This window comes from Ursus americanus, chromosome 2 (assembly GCF_024610735.1).
Source record: "Ursus americanus isolate L20-20 chromosome 2, mUrsAme1.1.p, whole genome shotgun sequence".
NCBI lineage: Eukaryota > Metazoa > Chordata > Mammalia > Carnivora > Ursidae > Ursus > Ursus americanus.
The window spans coordinates 65,689,145-65,693,836 of record NC_142128.1 but is presented as its reverse complement, the minus strand read 5'-3'; positions in this window follow the sequence as shown (position 1 = coordinate 65,693,836).

Below are 4,692 nucleotides of genomic sequence, written 5' to 3'. Positions count from 1 at the left end.
GTCCAGAGCACTCAGTTATTGCAAACACTAGTAGTTTTCACACTTGTAATTTAACTCGGGACATAACGAGATGGTAGTTTTTAATTAACTGCCGGCAGACTTTGTAATTGCTGAATTGGCGTTTGGAAAAAAAAAAAAGTCAGCTATTCGTTCTCTGGCACATAAATTGATTTATATAGGCTTACACAAGTCTTGATTGGCTTTCCCGTCCCACACCAGACTCAAGTTCAATCACACTTATGCCCTTGATCCCTTTATCCCCCCAAAAGGACCCCTCCACCTACTTAACGAAATCCTGAAAAAGCCACGTTTGTCAAAAACCTTTCAACAGAGATTTGTAACGTAGAAGTTTATTTATCGTACCTCACTTCTATTACATTTCCAGGGTTTTTAATATTGTGGTGAAAACGACTGCAAGCCGATCACCCAGCATAAGAGGATCTGGACCAATTTTAAGTAATGACTTTGCCTTTATTGGTGATCAATCAATGTCCAATTAGGAAGAACATCGTATACAGGCTAGAGGAAGCTGTGAGTTGTCATGTATAACAGGGCTGTTGGAGAACGCCTCGCTTTACGGTTCTCTTTAAAGCCACACTTGGACCAGAGTCACATTCTGGCACACAGTAGGGGCTTAGTAAATGGAAGTTTCCTTCTCTGCTATGTGTTGGGGAAGCTGAATTAACATTTTTGGCCCCGAGGAAATAACCTAATATAGAAAGGAAGAGGACAATACACCTCAGATGTTGTTTTTTTATTATTATAATGTCATTAGAAGCTAGTTTAGGCAGATCCCGTGACATTCGTTCCCAAGAACAGCTGTTTGCTGTTTCATCACCTTCCCCAAAATAACCTCCAAAGAACCCTCATCAATTTCAAGTGACACTAAACAATTGCCTAGAGGGAACACGCATATGGAAGAAAAATATTCAAATGGAATCCAACTGGATGATTAATCCACTTACCCCTTTTTACATGTTTGTCTAAAGTCTGTACAGTTGGGTTGGTTACTAAAGCTGGGGGAGTTTCACCCAAGGGTTTCTAGTAGCAACCAGTCCCTTTTTGCCTGTTAGATATGATGGTAATCATAATACTGACAGTGTGACATCAGTAAACCCCATAGCAACAGACTGATGTGAAAGCCAGATGATTAATTTAACCTAAGTTCAGACAGAAGGAGACACTGGTTGACTTTATAGGCAGCCTGCCATGATAAAATGTCAAGAGATGCAGAGAAGTTATCATTATGCACAGGAAGTGAGGGGAAAGAGCTGCTACCGAACCAAACAGTGCCAGGAAACTGGGAAGACAAAGGAAAAATCAAACAAAGTCAAGCGTCGCGGCCATCCTCAAAAGATCCACAGTAGTAGATGGGTGATTTGGCCATGGACTCAAGGCGAAGTGAGAAAGTAGAAGGTGATATTAACTTGTCAAGGAATTGCTCCTTACTTTAGAAACAATCATGCAAGACAAAATGTAAATATGGGAGAACACACTGCCTTCATTGAGTGCTGGGGATAGGGGGGAGTCACCTGAAAGTGTTAAGGGGACAGTGAGCCAGCCTGCCTGGAGTCAGATCCCAGCTCTATCTCTTACCAGCTGGCGGACATGGGGTAAGGTAAGTTACTAACCTCACTGTGTCTCCTTTCCTTCATCTGTAATGGGGATGACAATGGTACCTACCTTACAGGGCTGTTACTCAGTGGCGATGAGTTTATAATACACATAAAATGCTTGGCACCTAGTAAGCACTATATAAATGTTCCCCATTATTCTAATTATCTGTGAGCCATATCCTCAAAGTCTCCAGATCTAGTCTCTTTCTCAGGAGGCCCTATCCCATTTACACTTGCCCATGGGACTCAACAATTTCAACACCAACCAGATTCTGGGAAAAGATTAAGCATCTTTGTGTGTATTGTCAGGGAGGCTCATTGACTGATTCCAGGCTGTGGTTTCAAGGGCTATAGCTCCAGAGTTTCTGAATAGAGCATCAGTCTCCAAATAAACATGTAATGCAAACATTTGCCAACATCCAAACATTGGATTCACCAAACAAAGACTTGGGAAATTGACACATTTGTTTCAATCAAAGCAAATAAATGATAGGCTTGGGTTATTAGGATGCATAAGCATTTTGTTTACATTTCCCAGAATTGCTTTTTCAACAAAAAAGCAGCCAGCAGGTGGAACTGCTTGCATTTAAACAGACTATTAGGATGAAACAGGCATTTCTAGAATATTTTCTTAGACCTCTGCGGTTTAAAGGAAGCTAGGTTGACAAAGGATTCAATCAGATGATCTGATTGGGTTGAGCCTCCTATTATGCGCAAACTATTCTGTCTGAAATTATTTTCCTGAAGAACCCACTAGCCTATCCATGAGTCTGTTCTCAGTATTATTCTGTTTAAGAATTCCTATACACTGCAGGATCCAGAAATATTTGGTTTTGATGTTTGCAGCACCTCTTTCCCTCGGTTTTATCTGTGAAGTCCTGGGCATTCGCTTGTTTTTTGTTTATTATTCCCTCCGTGGCTGCAAAGATATTTTATTCCATTTCTTGAGGGAAGCAAGTTTTAATTGCCAATCGAGGAGGTATTCAACATGATAAGGTATCTAAACCCTGAGAGCTTCCTCTTTTCATTAAAATGTAGATCCAATTTCTTTTCCCTTAATGCCACATGCTGTTATTAAACTGAAATAACGGAAATAGTAAAAACCAGATGTCACTTCGGTCTCAGGTTTGACGGGGGGCACCATTTCCTCTTCTCAAGTTTAATCTGCTGTTATTTACTAACCCCATCCTTTGGAAGAATGCACAATTTAAATGTAAATGCAATTTACATCGGGGAGCAGATAGTAGATTTGCAGTTTCAATTGCCAATAACCGTTTGCAAAGGGGGAAATCAACTAAAGCAAAGATCAGCAGCTGTCAGGCTGAAGTCTGCATCACTTGCCATTATCCTAGACTTTCCTCCTGAAGGCACCTGCCTCTGAGCCTCAGCGAGGCGGGCAAAAGGAAGCTGAGAACTGAGGCATCTTCCCAGATATTTCAAACTGCATTTACTATTGACTAGGGGAGGAAAGAGGAAGTTTGGGTTTCAAATGGGCAAATTCAGTTGGCATCATCATTGGAGTCATTAACTGACTCCATCCCTTTCAACGAATATTTATTGATCATCTCCTATGGGGCAGACATCATGCTTGGCCTAAATTAGAGAGTGGTAGAAGAGAATACAAAGATACAGTGCTCCTTTTAAGGTGCCCATTGTCTCCTTCCAGAAAAGAGAACAAATAATGACGGGAAAATAAGGTAAGCTGTTGACAGAGTGCAACAGGAGCCCAGATTTGGAAGCCCCTAAGTGTTGAAAGATTCATTTAGGCTGAGACTTCCAGAATGAGCAGTAGTTTGCGCTATAACAAGGGGGCTGGGACAGCCAGTCTAGGAGCACAGTGATAGAAGGGAAATGAGGGAAATGAGCTGGGGGACAGGTTGGGCCTAATTTGTGAAGGAGCCTGTGGGCCATGTTGAAGAGTTAACCCTTCACCTCTGCACACATTTGGAAGTTTGGAAATGGGACTTGGCAAGATTAAATTTCTATTTGACACTGGGTGGGGCGGGGGTGGGGGGGGGTGGCTGGTTCCGTGTTCATGCGTTTGATACAATATAGGTTTGGTTCTGAGTGGAGACCGAGCTGGCGGTGCAGAGTCTGGAGGCTACTTGGGGGAGTTGTTACAACAGTCCAGAAAAGAGTTGATTCAGACTTGGACAGGCCAGTGTGGGGGAGGACTGGAGAGGAAGATACAGGATCCATGAATGATTTAGGAGCTGGAATAGCCAGGACAGGATGTCTGATTGGACGTTTCCTCCTGACTTGACTGGCGCACGCATGAGCTCCCTCTAAATCTTTTGTCTCAGCCATGAGCCCACTTACAGAAGGACCCATACGGAGTTTGGTCTACACAGCACTGACACTGAAATGATTCTGTTCTCGTCTAGTCAGCCCTTGATTATCCACACTCCTTGAAGGCAGCAGCCATGCAGATAATCCCTAGCTCTCTTCTATTTGGCTTTGGAATTAATTACACCTTTTAGAGCAAATTTGCCTTCCTAATTAATCTTTCTTAGGCTAATATTAAAATTAACTAATATTCTCCGAGCCTGTAACAGCTGGGCAGGGGAGGGGCAGAGCGGGAAAGGGGAGGGCAGGGTAGCTGCTCAGATCCAGGCTGAGCAGCAGGAGAAAGCCACTTCACATTAAAATTCGGGGTGAATCATCCACGGCGGGGGGGGGGGGGGGGGGGGGGGGCGGGCGTGAGCTGGGTCTAGCTCACTGAGAGGCAGCCGTATAACCAGAGACTCGGATCCCTTGGGAGTTCAGTCCCTGAGCACCTACTATGCGCGAACGCATGATTAAGCCTGAGGCTAAGATGAACACAGCAGTGACCGAGCCGCCTGTTTAATGGGGACAACGGAGGAGTAAACAGATCGTTTAATCAAACGCAGTCAGGGTTCTGGCAGGAGCATCTTCTCAAGAGAATAAGGCATGAACAAGGTTAATGGAGAAAAAAACAAAAACAAATTTGTAGGAAACAAAGGGGAGAAAGTCACTTAGTTGCTGTTTTATAAACACACTGGCAAATATGCCTTTAATAAAATTAGTGCATGTCGCTTCTTCTTTCAGTAACTCA